The 9,326-nt window shown below is 43.5% G+C and overlaps 1 pseudogene; it reads right to left on the bottom strand.

Moving 5' to 3' along the window:
* Positions 1-2,787: 2,787 nt before the first annotated feature.
* On the bottom strand, positions 2,788-8,373 carry LOC109388824 (ataxin-7-like protein 1; annotated as a pseudogene).
* Between the last annotated feature and the right edge of the window lie 953 nt (positions 8,374-9,326).

Raw genomic sequence — 9,326 nt, 5'->3', positions numbered from 1 at the left:
TACCAACTAGACAAACAGTTAACCAAGTTTACTATTTGGAAGTACTAAAAAGGCTGCGTGAAAAAGTTAGATGACCTGAGCTTTTTGCCAGCAATTCACGGCTCTTGCATCACGACAATGCACCAGCTTCACACAGCACTGTCTGTGAGGGAGTTTTTAGCCAGTAAACAAATAACTGTATTGGAACACCCTCCCTACTCACCTGATTTGGCCCCCAGTGACTTCTTTCTTTACCTGAAGTTAAAGGAAATATTGAAAGGAAGACATTTTGATGACATTCAAGATATCAAGGGTAATAAGATGACAGTTCTGATGGCCATTCCAGAAACAGAGTTCCAAAATTGTTTTGAAGGGTGGCCTAGGTACTGGCATCAGTGCATAGCTTCCCAAGGAGAGTACTTCAAAGGTGACCATAGTGATATTCAGCAATGAGGTATGTAGCACTTTTTGGGGGATGAGTTCACAAACTTAATTGTCCTGCCCCATGTGTCCATCCTGACCACCTTGGGAAAGGAAATGTAATACTCATACACTGGTTGGCTTAAGCCACAGTCACGGACTTCCCTTAGATTGAAGCTAGAGTTCTTCTTAGATCATGTGGCCTAAGACTGGAAATCAGACTGTGGGGAAAAATGGGTGAATGGCTGCTGGAAAGGCAAGCAACAAATGTGCTCCCTGTATATCTGATGTAATTGTAGCCAAATAAGTTTACATCAAATCCACTTCAAACAACATTTTGACTGGGACAGCCTGTATTATTCCCCACCTCCACTCTTGCACTGAACACACATATAGTCTTATTGCCATAATTAGGTGAAGACTGATTATACTTGAGTTACATTGTACAATAGAACACATAAGGAGAATATATAATCACGCAGTGGAAATCATGGAAGACCTTGTGGAAAAGGAAGGTTTTTAATATCAAGAGATGGAAAGGGAAGGACATTCAGGAAAAGAGAATAGCACAAAGTAAACAGGCAGGAAAATGTAGAATAATAAATAGATCAGTGAAAGTAAAGGTTGGGGTCAAGGATGAGACTGTAAAGAGGCTGAGGAAGTCAGGCAAATTTTTGAGCCTCAGGTTAAAGAATATGAATTTACCCTGAATGTGCTAAAGCTCAGGTCAGCAAACTTTTTCCATGAATATCCAGATAGCAAATGTTTTAGGCTTTGCAGAACAAGAGGCAAAATCAAGGATATTATGTAAGTAGTACTTATACAAGACAGAAAACAAATTTCCATAATGGAACTCAAAATATAATAATAAAAATAATAGAGTATTTTTTTGTAATATAAGTCTACTGTATGAAATTCTTTTAGGGGATCACATTTTACTTAATTGGGGCTCAAAATTAGTGCCTACCAACAAATTCATTACAGATGTTATGTGTAAAAACCGTTCTTAGTTCACAAGCCATGTCAAAACAGGAAGCTGGATTTGATCCACTGGCAATGGTTTATCGACCTCTGCACTAGGGAATCATTTCATGTTTTTGAAAAGGGGAGGTCATCTGATCATAACATTAGTGACATCAGAATGAAACAAACTAGAGGCAGTATAGTATAGGCAAGAGATAAGGAGAAACTAAATTAGAATGTCATGGATTTTGGTGGTTGTGTAAAGTGGAACAAGTAAGAATCTCGAGTCAAGTCAAAGTCAGAAGGAAGAGCATTAACTATTCAGATGGATAAACCCTTATTGTAAGGAGAGTGTTCACTCCCTTTGCTATACCTCCTTGACATGTGCAGGGCCTCTTATTTGTATTGAGAAAGGAATCAGTTGTGTTTAGGCAAGTCTAGCCCCTGATTGAAGCAGCATAAGAAAAGCTAAGAGAACCTCCAAAATAAAGCTTTTAAAAGATGAATTGACTAGGCAAGAAGGGAAGTTGTTTGAGCTCTGTTTTCAGGAACTACAGAGACCTTTTGAAAAGAGGAGAATCACTTCTCTCTGAAGTAGTTTTGTAGCTACAGTAAGACACCATATCTTTACATTCCATTCTGTTTGGTCAACTGGGTCAAACTCTCAGTTATCTAATTGACATCTTAATAAGCAATAGCTTTTTTTGTTTGCTTGTTTTCTGTAAATCTCAAATTCACACTCTTTTGCTTTTTTTTCCGAAACTAAAGCTTGGTCATTAAAAAAAGAAGAAGAGGGGCCGGCCGAGTGGCTCATTGGTTAAGAGTTGGCTTGGGAGCGCGAGTTCTGAGCAGCAGGGCTGCTGGTTCAGATCTCACATGGGCCAGTGACTCTGCAACCTCTACAGCTAAGATAATGAACAACAACTGAACCTGGAGCTGGGCTGCCGTGATTCGCTGGCCACGGCGTAGGCTGCAGTGGGCCTGCAGTGGGCTGCCCTAAGCTACTGTGAGCAGCCTGCAGCAGGCGTGAGCTGCATGAGCCACTGTGAACCACCATGAGTGGCCGTCCAATGGCCGGCGACTGATCTGCCTCAGCCAGGAAGAGCGCAATGATCATAATATCAACATGGGCCAGTGAAATGACATCCTCCACAACTAGACTGAAGAACAAAAGGACAGCAACTTGTCTGTTCCCTTCCCTGATTCCCCAGCGCTGTTCCCCCCTCCAATTCCTCAATAAAAAATCTTTAAAAAAAAAAAAAGAAGAAGAAGAAGAAGAAGAAAGGCCAGAGCCACAGGCAGGGCCCAAGAATGGACTCCCACACTGTCCACTTCCACCACCACCACCACCACCACCACTCTCTATGACCTCTGGTATGGAGGCAGGTGGCCAGGCATTAGTTTGGAAATGGCTTTGTAGTCTTGTTATGGAAGAGTTCTTATCCTGTCCCTTCTATTGGGTCTTCGGAAAAGTCATGACACATGTTTGCAACAGATGGCACTAGTTCATTTTTGGAAATACTAGAATCATTTGCATCTATGATCTTGCTATGTCATTTGACAGCTGACAGTTCTAGCTTCATTCTAAAAAAAAATTGAGCGATTTGGTTGAGTTTTGGAGATTTTATAACAAGTTGAAGATGGAAGACCAAACTGTGCATTTTGCCATATTTTATTTTTTTACTTCCATAAAGAGAAGAACGTGCATCAAGCTTGTGAAAAATTGCATAAAGTTTACGGTGACAGCGCTCTACAAGAATGTCAGTGCCAATGAGGGTCCACAAAATTCTGTGCTGGTGATTTTGATCTCAACGACGCTCCTCAGTCAGAGAGGCCCACTGAGGTTGATGTCGACAAAATAAAGGCATTGATCGAGTCAAACCCACATTACACGACACAAGAGATTGCAGAAACATTGAACATGCATCATTCAAGCATTCACAACCACCTGAAGAAGCTGGGATATGTAAGCAAGCTCGATATTTGGGTTCTGCATGAACTCAAAGAAGTTCATTTGACGGCGTGAATAAACATCTGCACTATGCTTGTTAAACATGAGGAAAACGATCCTTTTTTGAAGTGACTGATAAGTGGTGATGAGAAGTGGATTGTTGACAACAATGTGGTGTGCAAACGGTCTTGGTCCCAACGTGATGATTTGCCTCAAACGACATTGAAAGCAGACATTCATCAGAGGAAGGTTATGATGCTGTCAGTGTGGTGGGATTTTAAAGGTGTCATGTTTTTCGAGTTCCTACCAAGGAACCAAACAATCAGTTCGAATGTGTACTGTCGTCAATTGGACAGTTCGAATGAATTCATCATCCAGAAATGTCCAGAGCGTGTTAATTATAAAGTAGTTGTGTTCCATCATGACAATGCAAGATCACACACAAGTTTGATCACCCGTCAAAAATTATTGGAGCTTGGATGGGATGTGCTGCCACACCCACCATACTCTCTTGACCTTGTGCCATCAGACTTCCACTTGTCTGGTGCTCTTCAAAACTTCTTGCATAGTATAACGTTCAATTCAGATGAGGCTGTAAATCAGCACCTCGTTCAGTTTTTTGCAAATAAAGACAGGTCCTTTTATGAACGAGGAATTATGAAGCTCACTGAAAGATAGCAAAAGGTTATTGAACAAAGTAAGCAATATATTATTGATTGAGCTTTGTCCTTTATATAAATAAATGACCTTTGAAAAACATAGACAAAATACATCACGAGTTTTCCAAAGACCCAATATTTTTGCTCCTCTCTGCTGTGTCGTGGGATGGACTTGCTTGAAGGACTGGATTGTGACAAAGCTAGGTTGTTATTTTCCCCAACCTGCAGAGAAGGGGCAGTGTTAACCAGATTTGGAACTAATGCAAGAAGGCTGGGCAGGTGTTTTTTGTGAAAGCTATTCAAACCAGGAATTTTAGTGATATTATAGATTTTCCTACTAGAACTCGAGTTCTTACGCTTTTTTCCTTCTGATTTGTCCAAAGTGAGGAGCAGAGAAGACATGGCATTGTGTGAGGCCAGAGAGAGGTCCCCTGCAAGGGAGGGCAGGGAGAAGGGACGGGAGTCACTGCTGCCATTCACCGAGCCCACGTGTCTCCCTATGTCCATGGGGCCTCTGGGTAATGAGGTCAGTCCTGAGGGCTCCAGTTTGGCACTGAGTCAGCTCACTTCGTTGTTTGAATTGTACACAGGCAGACTGTTACAGGGAGGGCCCACCTGGTAGGAATTGGCATTCAAAACACAGTTCTTTTTGTGGGGCTCTGACAATGATGCAGGATTTTTTGATGGCTGTGATTGTGTGTACCGGGATTGTGGTCTCGTGGAACTGAAGAATAGAGATGCAGACCAGAGGGGTAAAGTTGCAGAAAAGGACAGTTTATTAGAAGAAAAAATACATTTCAGAGAAGCAGAAGTGGGCCCGAACAGTAGAGAATGGTTCAAGGGCCATTATTAGAAGGGAAAGTACACTCCAAAGAGTTTGGAGCGGGCCAAGCAAAAAAAGCTCAAAAGGCCCTGACTGGCCAGGGCTTGGAGTTTTTATCCTTTTTTCTCTACCAAGGACTGTTCCTCTCTGAGCATGGGACCACTTGATTGACACCTGTGATTGACAAAAGGTTATTACCTCATCTCTTTAGACTGCGCATGTTCCTTCCCAGAATTCAGTCTGTCATAATGATATTAATGAACTTCCGGGCATACGTATGATATTATAACAAGGATATAATGAGGCCCAGGTGAAATGAAGGTTATTATGGCCTTTACTGCACAGGTGTGGGTGACTGGTTTAATCCAGTCAGGTATTTTGTACCCATTTGTTTCCCCATAGGGGTGCATAATTACAATGAAAAGGGGAAGTTTTGGGGGAGAGGGGAGGTCTTTTGGGCGGTCACATTCTGTGGGACGTGCAGGAATACAGACCCAATGCCTGCCTCTAACTGCCTGCCTTGTTTTCCCCTTGAGAGACGTGATCTCCATAAAATCTCTATGGGAAGCTGAGGTACAGAAGCCTTTTTCTTCTGTATCTACTTCCTGCTGGGCAGGGGTGTAGAGCTGTCCCTGCCTATTGTGGGTATTCACGGAACTCTCACCCTATCAGATCTCAGATGAGAGGAAGCGATCTCAAGATCCGCCTGGAAGACCCTGTTGGCTTCTTTGGTTGCGACTGGCTATCTTTCTCGGGTGCCCTCTGTATCCCCAAGGCCCCTAAATGAGGAAGAATAGATTTTAATTAATAAATTTCTTAAAGACCAGAGCTCAAAGCTAGTGATATAGGGTGGCTATGGGTTTGGAAAGAACATTAGGCTTTAGTGTTTACAATCAACAAGTATACTGGCCTGGGGAAATGTTAAAATCTATTTAGTCTCTGGGAAGGAATTATTCAAGAGTTAGGTCTGGAATCGCTTGGGAAATGTTGGGAAGTCACAGGCTTTTTTAAGTAGTTACCTAAAGCCAGGGTGGGAGATATCCTGTGATTCAGTCTAGGAGCCATCTTTAGTCTAGGATTCAGAAACTGATTAGAAGAGTAATCAGAGCTAAGGGGCTAAGAAACTAGGGAAGAGGAGACTTAAAATTTCTATAGGAAAACTTAAAAGTCGTCCAGTGCGGGGCTACTCGCTTGGCTCGCATCAATAACAGAGACCAGGGGGATGTCTGCAAGGAGAATGAGGAGGAGGAAGAGGAAGTTGAGGACTGCAGTTCCTTTTGTTTATTACTTGGAGACTCATTGCTACAGGCAAACAGGTCTTTGATATTTGAGGATTTGCTGGTTTTGGTCTTGGATGGCTTGTGGGATGGGAAAGGGATGACAGCTAGTGTCGGTAACATAGCAGATGGGTCATTGAAGGTTGAGTCCATGATGCTGAGGGTTACAACCACATGAGAGAAAGCTGTGGTGTGTGACATCAGGGTGCTTGGGCCCAACGATGACACAAAAGCTATATTCGAGAGCACGGCTGATGTCATTATGTAAGAAGTGAGTCTAGAGCTGATGGCAGCATGAAGGAAGATACACAACACTGGGGTTGCTGAAAGGCTGTAAAACAGCTGCTGGAACAGAAATGGTGATGTGGGCTGCTGGCGAGGGCATGAGCTATCGGCCACAGGAGGAATCTTCCTGGCTGAAAGAGAATGTTGTGTTGGCATCTCCTGATGCAGAGTTAAATGTTTATTAATGAAAAAAGAGTCTTGGCCATTCCTTTTCTCCCTAGTGTCTTCCATGCCCCCATCAGCTGCTAGCCCTCCAGGTTTGGCAGGTAGGGGCCTGGGGTTTAGGCAGCAAGGTTGAGAGGGCAGTGGGATGATACGCTTTCCAGAGTTGACATCCAGGCAGCCACAGTTTTGCTCAGTGACAGCAGATTGGTTAGGCAAGCCCTGAAATGGGAGGAGGGACCTGATGCTCTGTGGGTCAGATTTCTGTATTTTCACATCTGTGATTCAAGTGTCCTTCTACCATGGAGTTCTGTGCAAATCGAAAACTATTCCATCTTCCGTCACACAGTACCCTTGTCCCATGAGGCGACTCCTGAATGATTAAAACACAAGCAGTCTGGGGCCAGCCGAGTGGCACATTGGTTAAGAGCTGGCTTGGGACGCCAGAGGGCCCTGGTTCGGATCCCACATATGAGGGCCAGTGACACTGCCCTCCACAGCTAAGATGGCTGAACAACAGCTCAACCTGAAGCTGGGTTGCCTTGAGTCACCGGCGATGGCGTGGGCTGCAGCCCCTGATACAGTGGGTTGCCATGGGCTACCGTATGTAGCCAGCAGCCAGCGTGAGCGGCCAGCAGCCGCTGTGAGAGCCCATTCAGAAGCTGGCGACTGATCTGCCTCACCCGGGAAGAGCTCAATGATGGTGCCAACTTGGTCCAGTGCAGCAACGTCCTCCACAACTAGACTGAAGAACAAAAGGACAGCAACTTGTCTGTTCCCCTTCCCTCAATTCCCCAGCGCTGTTCCCATCCCCCAATTCTCCAATAAAAATCTTAAAAAAACAACAAAAAACACAAGCAGTCTGGGGTGGTGGGTGAAGAAATGACAGTCTAACTTCTGAGGTATTTTGATTTTGTTCATCTCCCCTTCATCACTCAACATTCGCCTGGCGTGGTCACCTTCAACTGTGGGCAGAGGGAGTTTCAGAGTGTAGCCACTGTGATTTGAAGATGTGCTGCTGCTTGTGCTATTTTCAGATGATGGTCTAGGAAGCACAGAGTGAGGTAGCCTGGATCTTGCAGGAGATGCAACTTTAGGTTTGTCCCAGAGCTCCATGAAGATGGTGACAGAAAATTGTGCACCAGCCTGGATTGGTTTGGTAGTACGTCCTTCCTTTCCTTGCTGAAGTCTGGAGATGCTCTTTATCTTTAATTTCTTTTTCCCGGGGCTTGGCTTTGTGTTCCACCAGAAGGAGGTCAAGTTGCTTTGTCCAGCTGGTGACAGCCCTCCAACAGCTTAGCTAATGTGTCTTGCAGGTGAGGGATCTTGTGCAAAGTTTCTTTGTCTCGGGATCCAATACTCCACAATGTTTATTTGAGTCAAATTCTCTCTCTGAGAGTCTCCCATACGGCTTATTGTTGTTTTGGGTGACATTTTGGTGTTTGTTGTCTATTGTGAAGGACAAAATTCCTTTGTCATTTAAGATCTTCTCTGGAGAAGGTGGCACTGATTGGACATCAAGACCGGCTTAATTAAGGGTGGGGTGGAGACAGCCTAAGACAAGGTGAAGCAGATGGTGACTGCAGCAGTGGCTGTAGAGTTTATTTTGACATTGGCATCAACTGCCTTTACTAGGTTAGGAATTTTCACTAAACTGACTACAGAAACCTGAATGCATGGTTTGTCCCTTGATCCTTTTGCTGAAAAGACTGTGTGCTCTTTGATGCTGGAGGTAAGTAGATTGTCTTTGGGCATTTTGAATGGCTTTGAGGTGCTGCTGGTAGAGTTATGGCTATTGTAATCTGTACAGTGTAGTTGTGAAGTGCTGGAATTGAAGGCAGAAGATCTGCACATTGAATTGTGTCTTTTCTCTTGAAGGAAATGTTGATGTTGGCAGATAAAAGACAAATGTCAACCCAGCTTATTAGTGGAGTGGGTAGGGGGTTTCAAAGAGAATAGCTTTTACTGCTACATTAGGTAGGTACTGTATCAAGTGGTGATGCTTTCCAAAAAGTGGAAATAATGCGCTGTTGAAGTTTCACCTTAAAACAGAACCTTATTCACCTAAAATCCAAGGTGAATATGTAAGCATGTTTCAAGGAACAATGTCCGGGCCATAGAAGTTTGTTTACATGGAGAACCAAGGATCCTGCTTGGACAGTCAGTGTTAGGGGAAAAGGATAGTTCTGAATAAGGCAGTTTCAGTGAATTAAATTGTGTTCCAGCCCAGTTCGTGCAGACTTAAGTTTTAGTCTTAGGGTATTGGGAAGACAATGAAGGAGGCAGTTAAAACTGAGTTCAGAGATTAAGAACCCTTGGAATTAGTGATTTCATCAGTAATAGGAGACTTACTCTTGACACAATTCTTGCACACTTGACTCAAGTATTTACCACTTTGGGGTAAATGTTGGCAGCAGGGTACTTGTGTGACCCTGAAAGTGAGGGCCTCCTTCAGTTTTGTACCTAGGCACACTAGTCCTGGCCCTAGTTAGCAGTCATAGACGGCAGTAATGGCAATTTTGGTGACAACTAGATGCTAATAAGAGGGTAAAAAAGGTGAGTTTCATAGGAAGCCATCACGTGTAGTCTTTGAAAAACTCACAAAAACATAGTCACTCCATGAGCACATGTAGGACAAATCTTGGAAAGGCCTCAGAAGAATATGCATTGTTGCCTCACTTCCTCTGTGGCACATGGTGGGCTATAAATATAACAATGACTCAAACAATCACGTAAACATGTTATTCCATATGAAGACTTAGGTGTTGTATGAATATGTGAATTCCCTTCATAAATCGAACTGTATT

The sequence above is a fragment of the Hipposideros armiger genome, unplaced genomic scaffold, assembly GCF_001890085.2.
Source record: "Hipposideros armiger isolate ML-2016 unplaced genomic scaffold, ASM189008v1 scaffold_209, whole genome shotgun sequence".
Taxonomy (NCBI): Eukaryota; Metazoa; Chordata; class Mammalia; order Chiroptera; family Hipposideridae; genus Hipposideros; species Hipposideros armiger.
This window is presented reverse-complemented; position numbering and strand designations above follow the sequence as displayed.